Below are 12803 nucleotides of genomic sequence, written 5' to 3'. Positions count from 1 at the left end.
GGGTGCCACACCGGCTCACTAAAGCGCAAACAGTCCAAGCTCAGGTCCCTTTACGCAGGGGCTGAGTGGCCCACCGTTCAGGAGCTCAGGCCCTTAGGCAGGTGCTGAGCGCTAATTAACAGTTTAAGCAGGCCCAGGCCCTGGGTCAGGGCGGGGCACAAACAGTCACAGTTCAAGCCCTTTGGGGCAGAGGCTGAGCAGACAAGCAGTTAAGGGGCCCAGGCCCTGGGTCAGGGCGGGGCACAGACAGTTACAGCTCAAGCCCTTTGGGGCAGGGGTTGAGCAATCCAGCAGTTAAGGAACTCAGGCCCTCTGGTGCAGGGGCTGAGCAGATGAGCAGTTAAGGAGCCCAGGCCCTGCATCGGGGCGGGGCACAAACAGTCACAGCTCAGGCCCTTTGGGGCAGGGGTTGAGCACACAAGCCGTTAAGGTAAGCCCAGGCTCCTACACCTGAGCGTTGGGTGAGGGGGAAGCCTGCCACCCGTGAGCGGGGGTGGCAGGGGGGACGCAGGCCCACCCACTCCACTGCGTTCCAGCCCGGGGCCCTAGCAGCGGTTACTGCCGCTGCTGGTCAGTGGGGTATCCTGACCGAAACACACTGACATCGGCTCACAGGCTTCTGCAGCCTGACCGGGGTCGGCTACCCCCGGGCTACTTCCATGTTCCCCCTTGGGGCCTACCTCATTGGCGATGCCGGGTTCGGGCCAGTCCAGCAGCATCGGTTCCTCGGGTGCGGGGCTTGGGGGCCGGTCCGGCAGCTCTCCCCCAGGGTAGCTGGCATGGGGCAGGCTTGACTCCTCCTCGGGGCAGCTGGTCCGGGGCAGGCTGGGCCAGTCCTCCTCGGGGTAATGGGTCCGGGGCAGGCTGGGCCTCCTCGGGGTACCTGGCGAGAGGTAGGCTTGACCGGCGCGGGGGGGTAGCAGGCGGCTTGCGGCCTGCGGCTGTCTCCCAAGCGGGAGCTCAGCCTGGGACGTCTGCTCTCTCTGGCGGTCTGGGCCTCACTGAGCTCTGCTGGCGGGCTTTTATACTTCCGGGTCGGGGCCGTGACCTCGGAGGGGCGGGCCCCGGACCCGGTGGCTCCGCCCACGCTGGGGTTGGAGGACGCTCGGCCCTGTCAGAGACGGAGGGGTGCCACACCGGCTCACTACATAAGCTTTAAAATTTCTAAGGAAATTGCTGCTGCTGGGAAATGCTTCACAGAAGGCGAGTTATTAAAAAAGTGTATGTTGATTGCTGTATCTGTGTTATGTCCAGAAAAGAGGGGAATATTTGAGAATGTCAGTCTATCACGCATGACTGTACGGAGAAGAATAGCTGACATTTCTACCAATTTAAGTGATCAGTTAAAGCAGAGAGTCAGTGAATTCTGCTTTTACTCCCTAGCTATGGATGAAAGCACCGATTTAAAAGACACCGCCCAACTTCTTATTTTTATTAGAGGTATTGATAAAAACTTTGAAATTACTGAAGAACTTGCTGGCATGTGCTCCATGACGGGTCCCACAACCGGAAAAGAAATCTCCAGTGAAGTGATAAAGTGCATGAATGATAAGTCGGGATTAGATTTCACAAACTTGGTGGCCATTTGTACTGATGGTGCTCCTGCTATGTGCCAAAAAAATGTTGGAGCAGTTACTCTTCTTGAAGACTTTATCGGGAGAGAAATAACCAAACATCACTGCATTATACATCAGCAGGTTTTTTGTAGCAAAGTCTTAAAATTTGAGCGTGTAATGTCAGTGGTAGTTTCCATTGTAAACTACGTCCGTTCTAGAGGACTAAAACATAGGACATTTTGAGCCTTTCTTGAAGGGGTAGACACCGAGTGCAATGACTTAATCTACCATACAGAAATGAGGTGATTGAGTCGAGGAAGAGTGCTCCAGCGTTTCGTTGCTTTGAAAGAGGAGGTAGCAAAATTCCTAGAAAATGGGCCAATAAAATTCCCAGAGCTTGAAAATGAGTCCTGAAATCAAGATCTCTTTTTCTTTTGTGATATTACAGCACACCTGAATGATCTCAACATTCAACTTCAGGGAAAAAATCAACTTATATTTCAAATGTGTGCAGCAGTGAAAGCTTTCAAAATGAAATTGAAACTTTTCAGAAGTCAGCTGTCAAAAGGTGAAATGTGTCACTTTCCCACTTGTGCACAGCGTATCCCTCAGCACAAACACGCCGAGTTAGGAGAAAAATACGCAAAGCACATCATTCTTTTGATTGAAGAATTTGACAGAAGACTTACTTTGTCTAAAGAAGAAGACGTCCAGTTGAAGCTGATTGAAGATCCCTTTTCTGTGGATCCAGAGGAAGTGCCACTAGATTTGCAGTTGGAGGTTATTGAACTTCAGTGTTCGGCAGTTTACCGAAATAAGCACAGAGAAAGTAGCTTGCGGGACTTCTACAAAAGTCTGGACAATGAAGTTGCACTGAAAACGTTCAGCATTTTTGGACGCACTTACATATGTGAACAAACATTTTCCATCATGAACATGAATAAAAACAAGCAACGTTCTTCTCTGACTGACGACCATTTGGAAGACATTATGAAAATATCCACTTCAAATATGACCCCCCGAATGCGACAAGCTTGTTGCCAAAAAGAGATGTAATATTTCTCATTAAATTTGCAAGGTAATTATGAAAAGTACAAATGTTTTCTTTCAACGGAACAGATGTTTTTCATTTTTCCATGATTAATAAAAAAAATTAAAATAATTAAAAAAATTGTTTGATTTAATGGAAAAATTCTTAATAAAGTATCACACACCCTCCCCCCCAAACCTTAGCTGTTTCGGCGGGGCGATGCTGGGGAAGGAGGGTTTGTTTCCGTGGAGCTGGGTGGCGCTGGCGGTGGTGTTTCCGCGGGGCCGGGGGGGTTTCGGCCCTCAGCTGTTTTCTTTGGAGTAATATGGCCCTCGCCACTTTACGAGTTGTGCAGGCCTGTTTTACAGCTTACTTTAGTAACTGTATCGTTCTCAGTGCTCACTTTCTTGAAAATTTGCTGTTCTCTACTAAGGTTTTTCGCTAAACTGGCTGCTTTAATTATTTTTTCATTTGGGCTCATTTTGGCGAGATTGGGATGCTTAGTTGCAAAGTGCCACCGAAGGTTGTATTCTTTCGGAACGGCTAACGTTTCGCGACACACGAGGCACAGTATTTTGTCTTTGGAAATAGTACATAAGTATTTATTCGTCCATTCAGTGTTGAAAACTCTGTGCTCTGATTCTATTTTTCTCTTTTTCTTTTCACTCATGGTATCCATTATGAAGCTCAAGATTTTGTTGAATAAATTCACACACAAGGGAAACGCTCACAGTCACACACAAAGAGAAGAGATATCTCACGGCGCATGGCAAACTAGCAAGGCACTGACGGTGTGTGGAAGCCTGTAGGTTCAGGGGTCACTATATTATTGCACACAGCAGTCAATCAATGCAGTTGTAGATAAATCTCTGCATTATGCATTTTTGTATAACTTTTATATGACTTTGTATTGAACCTCGGTACTATGTTATAGCGGGCTCCTAACATAGTATAATTAAGGTAAAAGAAAAATTTTTTCTGTGCAAATTTTTGAAGCAGAGTTCAAATTTGTGTGCCATGAGGCAAATGCGCCCAAGTGAGTAAAACGCTTATACATTTAAAAAGTGTTAATTTGCAATTTGTGTCAATTTATATGGGTTTTCAGATAGAGACATCATACGTAAAAAAAGAAAAAGAAAAGTTTGTGTTTTAAATTGAAAATTTTCCTAAAAAATATCAATAAATGATTATCAGCCAAGAATAAGATATGTAATTACAAATGCATTTTAATTTCTTTATTGGTCGAAATGTCAAAGACTGCTAAACTAACCTTACTGTTTTTCCCTGCGATCTTTTTCATTTGCCCATTCAATATAAACTCTGTCCAAATCTATCAGTCCTCAATCCAGCTGGTAACTCCTTAATACACATCAGCACCCCACATAGAACCCCCCACTCGCTAGTTTCCCAATACACACAGATTTCTCCTCCCTCCCTCCCTCCCCACAGCCCCACAACCACAACTAAACAATGCCCCACACAGACCCCCAGTGCCCTGACACACACAGATCTCAGAGAAGCAGGTAACCCGGGGGGGAGGGGCGCGTAGGGGAACCGCTCCCCGCCCCAGCTCACCTCCGCTCTGCCTCCCTGGGCCTGAGCGCGAAGCTGACGCTTGCTTCTCAGCCCTCCCAGGCTTCCTGCGCGAACAGTTGATTCGCGGGAAGCGGGGGGGCTGCAAGCTCAGACTGACCCTGTGCTCCAGGCACTGCGCGGTGGTAGCATGGCCCGGCTCCAGCCGAGCGGCGCGGCTGTAGCGTCGCCAGCCACCTCCAGGCAGCGCAGTAAGGGAGCAGGGAGGGGATGTTGGCTAGAGGGCAGGGGAGTTCAGGAGGGTGGTGGGGGGCTGGATAGGGGTCGGGGCGGTCAGATGGCAGGTAACAGGGGGATTGAATGGGGGCAAGGGTCCCGGGGGGCAGTCAGGAAGGAGCAGGGGTTGGATGGGGCGGTGGGAGGCAGTCAGGGGCAGGGGTTCCAAGGGTGGTCAGGGGACAGGGAGAAGGGGTGGTTGGATGGGGAATCAGGAGAGGAGTTGGATGGGGCGGCGGAGGGCAGTCAGGGGACAGGGAAGGGGGTGGATGGGGCAGGGGTCCCGGGGGGGGCATCAAGGAACGCGGGGGGTTGGATGGGGCAGGAGTCCCGGGGGGGTGGGCCAAAAAGCGCTCAGGACGGGGGCGGTGGCTGAGCCCCGTGTCCTGCTGGGGGGGGGGGGGAAGGGCTCCGTGCCTGTGTCCCGCTTGGGGCACTGGGGAGGGGCAGCGGCGCGCACGGGCTCCGTGTCCCGCTTGGGGCCGGGGGGGGGGGGTGGAGGCGCGGCGGCTCGCAAGGGCTCCATCCCCGTGTCCCGCTTGGGGCGGGGGGGGTGGAGGCGTGGCGGCGCACGAGGGCTCCATCCCCGTGTCCCGCTTAGGGCGGGGGGCGGGTGGAGGCGCGGCCGCGCGTGAGGGCTCCATCCCCGTGTCCCGCTTGGGGTGGAGGGGCGGTGGAGGCATGGCGGTGCGCGAGGGCTCCATCCCCGTGTCCCGCTTGGGGCGGGGGCGGGTGGAGGCGCGGCGGCGCGCGAGGGCTCCATCCCTGTGTCCCACTTGGGGCAGAGGGGCGGGGCCGGCAGCGCGCGAGGGCTCCTTGCCCGTGTCCTGCTTGGGTCAGGGGGGCCGGTGGTGTGCGAGGGCGCAAAAATACCCTTGTGCCGGCGCCGGCATCGGGTCGGGGGGGCGCCTCAAAGCCCCGCCACCGCAGGTCTTATTGGGCTGGACTCAGCCGCCCGCATTGCTGGCTCCTGTCGGCGGGCAGGCACGCCACCGTGGGCCGTATGTTGTGCAGGCCTGCTATATGGCATGAACCTGTTAGTCCCTCGTAGATTAGTCTACACTGCATCTACTTCTGCTGTCAAACCTTCTTGTGGCTCCATAGCATGAGAGGGCTAATGCACAGATTCCATCTCTTCCTACAAGGTCACAAAGAATGTATCAGAGATCGGAGGCTAATCAGAAGAAAGGGAAAAGGTCAATAATGCCGTGGCTGATGTAATGAACCAGCTGTCTTGCAACTCATCCTGTTATGGAAGGAAGACAGAGATGTGAGAGAAATGAGGTTGCAAGGTGCCCCAGACATATATATGGGGCACTGCCAGTTGTGAGAATATGGGACTGAGCAACGCTTTGCAATCTCAGTTCAACAAGTCAACAAAACTTACCTCAGCAAAGAAGGCAACTGAGGTGAGTGTGTGCTTCTTCCTGCCCCACTTGGGCCTTGGGCCTGAAATCCTTCCCTCTCTCATGTGGGGCTCTGGAACATAAATACCCATGAGTAACAGGGACAGCAAGCTCTACAGAGCAAATCCGTACGGCAGATGGTAGAAAGAATAGCTTATACTATCTATCTATCTATCATTACATGTTAATTCACTTACAGCAACTAGGCCTCCCCATTGTAGTTGAATGGCTCACAGTCAGAAGCTGGGATGTATCTGTTGAGGGGATTGGATTGTAGGATGAGAGTCCATGCATAGGCTCAGGCCAATGTCTTCCTATGTCACTGTCCAAAGTCTGGCACTAACATTCATATTCAGGCATCTAAACGAGTGGATTGATTTTCAGAGGAGCTGAACAGCCACGGCTTCGGCAGATTCGAGTCAGAAGTTCTTGGTATTCAGCATTTGAGAAAGGTCAGGCCATTTATTTAGGTGCCTGAGTGTGGCATTGCAGCCTCTGTCATGGGTCGTTTACAATGAATACGGAATCAACATCATCTCGGCACGACAACCAAGTTCAGGATCTAATTGAGCTGTATCCTGTCTGTACTGCTGTACGGTTGCGAAACATTGGGACTGCGCCCCTCAGAGTGGGCAAAGCTGGAGGCTTTCCACATAAAATGCCAACGTTGTATATTGGGCATAGAGTGGAACGACTTCATTTGTAAAGCAGATGTTTATGGTCACTCCGGTCTACAGACTACTGGGGCCATTGTCCGCAGATGGCGTCTTAGGCTTTTCAGACATGTCGCGAGTATGCCACAAGACGTTCCGGCGAACGCCGTTCTTTGAGTGGCTTGTAACATCCGAGAGACAATTCCACCAATCAAGGGGTGCAGGCAGCCCAAAGGCAGGCCCCCTATTACATGGGTGCCTCAAGTCTATTCCGACGTTGGGCTCTCGGCCCGTCAAGCACAGGAACGGATCAATGGTGAACAATTGCTACGGCCGACCGTTCGGCTAAGCATTGAAGAAGAAGTATGGATTTAGGTACCTAACTTTTGATATCCATGTTTGAAAGTGCTGGGCCAAGTGTCTAAAGAAAAGTGAGATTATATAATGTCAATGGATGGAGAGATGAAGGGTTTTATTTAACTGTCCAAGGGGAACTAGGGGCCTGGATCATACGAACAGCCATATTGGATCAGACAGTGGTCCATCTAGCCCAGCATTCCATCTTCTGACAGTGGCCAGTGCCAGATGCTTCAGAAGGAATGAACAGAACAGGGCAATTTATCAAGTGATCCATCCCCATCATCCAGATTCCATCTCTTCCTACAAGGTCACAAAGACTGTATCAGAGATAGGAGGCTAATCAGAAGAAAGGGAAAAGGTCATTAATGCCGTGGCTGATGTAATGAACCAGCTATCTTGCAACTCGTCCCATTATGGAAGGCAGACAGAGACGTGAGAGCAAATGCCCTTGGTTTTACACTAACAGTCTTGTCACCTTTTTGTTTAGCTGGAGCCAGTAGCCGTCATTCTGCTGAGTACTGGGGTCACTTAAACTCATCCCCAGCTGCCTACATCTCATGGGAAACAATGCAGGTAATTACCACAGGATCATGCAGGCACTGGCTTCGGGGCTGGAGTGGTGGCTCAGCTGACCTCCTCCAGTCACCAACTTCTCTGTGGGAACTCAGGGCCCTCCTGAGTCCCATCGGTGGCTTTGGGAAGGGTCTGGGCCACCGAAGAGATCTCTGTCAGGAGCATTTTCCCTCTCCTCCTGGCCAGTCAAGCAGCAGAGCAGGTTCCTGAATCTAGCTCCTAGGGTCTGACGTGACTGGTTTCTGCCACCATCCTGAACTTGCTGAATGGCCCGTGAGACACTGACACGGACAGAGGAATCCGGATCTTGCTGCAGGCCACTGAGAGCTGAGACAGAGAGAGGAAGCTCAGGTCAAAACACATATCGTATTAGCATGCCCTAGCCCCTGCACCATGGGCCTCTGTATCTTCCACAGGGGCGGCTCTATGTTTTTTGCCACCCCAAGCACGGCAGTCAGGCGGCTTTTGGTGGCATGCCTGTGGGCGGTCCGCTGGTCACGCGGATTCAGCAGCATTTCTGTCAGTGATCTGCCGGTCCCGCACCTTCAGCGTACCTGCCGCCGAATTGCGGCCGAAGCTGCGGGACCGGCGGTCCTCCCGCAGGCATGCCGCCGAAGGCTGCCTGACTGCCGCCCTCACGGCGACCAGCACGCTGCCCCCCGTGGCTTGCCGTCCCAGGTATGCACTTGCTGCGCTGGTGCCTGGAGCCACCCCTGATCTTCCACAGCAACTAACTCCTCCCAGATGCTCTGGACCCACCAGGGCTATCAGTGTCATCGCCATCTGATAACCCCTTAAGGCCTCAGTGACATCTGCCCTTGGCAGCACCATCTTCCACTGCATTCTGGGGCATCCACCTCCTTAGCACCATCTCCCTGACACATGCCAGGGCCTCTCACCCTGCCTGGCATTTACTTTCTCCTTGTAAAACCTTCTGGCACCTGGAGATGGAAGTGACGCCTGACATCAAAGAAAACAAAGCTGGGACTGATGTCCAGGCTCTCTCAACAGCTACCTCTGGCCACATTTAAATTGAACTCAATGCAGCAGCATGGCGGGGGAGTTGCACTTTTTCCTAGACTGGTTCACAAGTGGGAGGGATAGCTCAGTGATTCAAGCATTGGCCTGCTAAACCCAGGGTTGTGAGTTCAATCCTTGAGGGGGCCATTTAGGGAACTGGGGTTTAAAAAACAAACAAACACTATCTGGGGATTGGTCCTGCTTTGAGCAGGGGGTTGGATTAGATGATCTCCTGAGGTCCCTTCCAAACCTGATATCCTACAAGGAGCATGAGCTCTCCTTCCACATGGAAACACAGCCACGTGGCAACTACTTACACTGAAGTATCAGCTCCTTCTCTTCCCTGACCATGGCGGGCTCTGACCTTTGAACAGTGCAACCTGGAACGTACAATGGAAATGAATCTTGCAGGAGTTTTCACCTCCCCTGGGGCTACCTTTTAAAAAATGGCAGTCTTTCCAACAAGCAAAACAGCTGTCAAGTGGTCCCTGGGATAATCAGACAAGTCCACAAGCTCCAAGACAAAGAGGCTCATGTCTTGGAAGACACAGAGAGCCTGATTGCCAATGGCTATGGTATTGCTGCAGTCCCACAGGGATTCCAGTGGGTGGAGCTGGAGGGTAGGGTTGTAATTTGCTCCAGGCCTTTTGATATAATCCCCAGCCCAACTGCCTCAAGGGCAGGAAATCTAGACACTAGGATCCCAGGGGGTTAATTCTTGCTGCTAGTGCCCTCCAAGCAGAACACAGGACAACCTCTCAGATAGAAGTTGCTTAAGAAAAGTAGTGGTTACCGATAAAGATGGCTGCTGCCCGTCGTATTGGAGCCTGGGGGCTTTGGAGGTGATCCAGACATTGGAGCAAGATGTCAGATACGTTCTTGAGCTTCAGCACCTAGAAATAGAAACCAAAGAAGCTTCTTGTTGCTGGGGCCGCAGGGTGAGGAAAAGAGAGATTTCATCTGCTTGGCTTGGAGGGGTGGGAAGAATGCAGCTCCCATCTCCATGTATCCTGGGGGCGACCATCTACATGCCAGGCAGTCATTAAATGACCATTTCAAAGTGTCACCAGACACATTGCTGGTCTCTGAGCTGCTGGCACTGCAGGGCTGGAGCCTGGCACTAGAGAATACTGAAGCCCGGTTGTATGGGCTTCATCTGGGGAGGACATTAGAGAGGGTGCAGAGCATAGGAAATACGGTGCAGAAGTGGCCAATGGGCTGGGGTAAGGTGAAAAATGGGGACATCCAGTTTCCTGCAGGATTCAGAAGGCATTTTTGCCATCAACTAATTCTTTATGTTCTGAGCTTTCACCTCCATATTGAACTCCTGGCCAGGTCTGGCTGTTCAGATCTGACAGGCACTGGGAGGAGTGGGGGAGCTGGGTGCTTCTAAGAGGAAGCCAGAGTGCAGTATGCTAGTACTAGACATGCAATCAGAGCAGTGAGTGAGGGAACACGTTTCCAGTCCCACATCTAGAAGCAGCACTCACGAGAAGCCGATTGTTCACTTACAGAGTGCTGGCAGATCTTGTCCACCACCTGGGGATGGGTGTGCCAAGCCTTCTTGCTGTTAATCTGCTTAGGACAAGACCATCCCAGGAGCTGAAAACACCCAGCCAAGGCTTTCTGACACCTCTGCAACACAAGATGGGACAAGGAGAGTTTGCATCATGAGAAGAGCTGGAATCTGTGGTCACTCTGCAGTGAAAAGCCAGCTGAAATGATCAATGAGGGAAAGGAATGTGGGAGTCACATGGTATCCTGCTGACCCTTGGTGTCTCTTTGTTCCTATTAGTAGAGGCTCCTGGAGTTTGATCTTCATGGTGGCTGCAGTTCAGTGACTTAGGAAGTGGCTGCTGGGAGCCATAAAACATCTCCACTTGTGTGTCCATTGAAGGCCAGGGAACTTGCTTGGGTAAGCGGGTAGGGCTGAGATTTTTCACTTTTGGGAGGCGGCTCTGGAGACAGACCTAGCAGGAGAGCTGGAGCAGTCAGGGCCTGCTGCACCAGGGAGCACATGGCAGCGGGACTCACCTTGCCCACGTCAGGGTCCTCGTCCTGTAAGTGAAGGAGCAGTGGGACCAGGCTGCGGGTCACTTCCTCCTGCAGCAGGGGCTTCTGCCTCCTCTTCACTGTGTTAAGCAACTTTGTAAAGAGCATGATGGCAGCAGAGCGCACCTGGGGTCTCACCTATGATGGACACACAACCATGAGGGGATCTCACCGAGGGAGCTTCACACTCTTCTTACAGGGTGAGCTCGGCACAATGCAAACCACAGATAGGGGCCAGTTTGACTAATAACTCCATGGTCTGCCCACCAAGAGGGCACCCATTTGCAGAAAGGTTTGGGTGGAGGGGCAGACAACACAGGTTAGGACAGTGGTTCCTAAATTTCCCTAGAGGCCTTCTGTAAGTGCTGACTCCATCCACAGTGAAGGGCTCTTTGGAGGGTTTCTTTAATGGGTTCAACACTTTCATAGTTTCATAGCATTTAAGGGCCATTCATTCATCTAGACTCCAAAGCACAGGACATTACATTTCACCCCATGACCACTACATTGAGCATGTTAACTTGAGTTAGATTAAAGCATATCAGTCCTCAGGAGACCAAACGGTTGCATGCCACACACAGAGAACACGAGAGACCAAGGTGTCACCAATGCCTGAGGCCCAGGCAATGGCTCGGAACTGATCAGGTCAGATATGCCACCACTATAACTCCAGAGTCACAACACTGCCTGGCTGGGGATGGGCAGGTCAAGAGCCCCTGACTTACAGCATCGAGTAAGGGGATTAGCTTCCTGGCCACGCTGGTGCGCTCACTCCCATCCAGGCTCTGCAGAAGGTTCTGAACAGCTGAGATGGCCTCCAGAATACTCCCATCATCCATCTCATCCGAGCCCCAAAGGATGGCAGGCAGCAGGGCCTTGACTTGTTCCACCTACACACACACACACATGGGGGGGCTCATCAGATCTCCCAGCCCTCCAGTGAGTACAAGCCACAGTGCCAGGGCTGTGTTTATTCTACCCCGTGGCACCAAGTCAGAGAGAAGCTCCGTCTCCACAGTCGGAGGCGTGGTGCTTTAGAATCGACGGGGATGCCTGACGAGGCAATCAGTGAATCCTAACCCTGTCCCGGGTCGTTCTGGTGTAGGGTGGGCAAAGCTGTGGTTTGCTTCGGGGCTTTTCTCTCTTTTCTACGTGCTATTCATTATTATTATAGCAGATGCTGGCAGCAATCTCCATAGTTAAGGCTGGTACACAGTTTCCATTCTAGTTGCTCCTTTTGATACGCTCCTAAGAACATTCCCTTTTTGGATGGAAATGTTCCATGCTGTCTCCCCAGTCAATTGTGATTTTTTCCTGGGGAGATTGCGTCTCTGAGCTGTAGGACAGTTTTTCCACTTACAAACAAACAAACGAAAACTTCTAGCCACCTTCTTTTCCCATGCAGACAATCCCCCAAATGGTGAAACTTGGGGAAAAAATCAAACCTGGCCCATGGGGAGTCCTAGGTGAGAGCTAAACCCTCTGCAAAGTTTGAGAAACTTGGACCTGATAGTGCAAGGCATTGAAATATCATTTGGGGGCAGGGTCACAAACACTCTTTAAGAGAGTGCTCTGCCTCTCTCAGGGCCAGAGACTTTGGGGCCAGCCAGCCCCATGCATTAATCAGATGCAACTATTTTGGGCTGTCAGGAAGGAAGGGGAAGCAGGAGCAGGGGGGAGTGGCTCCTAGAGTACCCTGGGAGGGAAGGCAGGGGGAATCTGATGGGGGAAAAGGGCCTCCAGGGAGGAAGCCTTGGGAAGCAGTCCTCCCCCAAGAGAACAAAGAACTCCACAGAGCCTGGGGGCAAAGAGCTTGCAGAAGGGGTGCCCAGGAAGGGGGCCAAAGTTAAGTTTTCTTATGTTTACTAAGGACAGGGTGGAACCTTTGTTGAGTGAGCTCAGAAGAGGAGATGTGGTAATGGCAGAAGATCCTGTTTCTGATTTTTAGTCTGTTGGACATTGTCAGGTTTGATTCTGAGGGTTTTATCTTTGGCCTTCAAAGGCTTGTTTGTCTTAATAAATGAGCCTGAATAAGGGTGTTATTGAACGACGTATTTGTGAAGTCAAGCCGAGGAGGGGAAAACTGAGGCAGTGCTGCAATGTTGGGTCTTGCCACTGGAGGGGGCTATGAGACAGGGCCTTGTGTGCTCACTAAGGTCTTTAGACCAATCAAGGTCTTCCTTTGTGACAGCACCAGGAATGGTCTCTCCAAGAAGGAACAGGAATGCTGCTGGGGTAATTTGCATGGGGGAGAATTAGGGTTACCATATCTGAACTTTCAAAGAGAGGACACTCCATTGGGTGGGGGGTAGCCCCGCCCCCTAGCCACTCCCTCCCACTTCCC

The sequence above is a fragment of the Chrysemys picta genome, unplaced genomic scaffold (genome assembly GCF_011386835.1).
Source record: "Chrysemys picta bellii isolate R12L10 unplaced genomic scaffold, ASM1138683v2 scaf4, whole genome shotgun sequence".
NCBI classification, from domain to species: Eukaryota; Metazoa; Chordata; order Testudines; family Emydidae; genus Chrysemys; species Chrysemys picta.
This window is presented reverse-complemented; position numbering follows the sequence as displayed.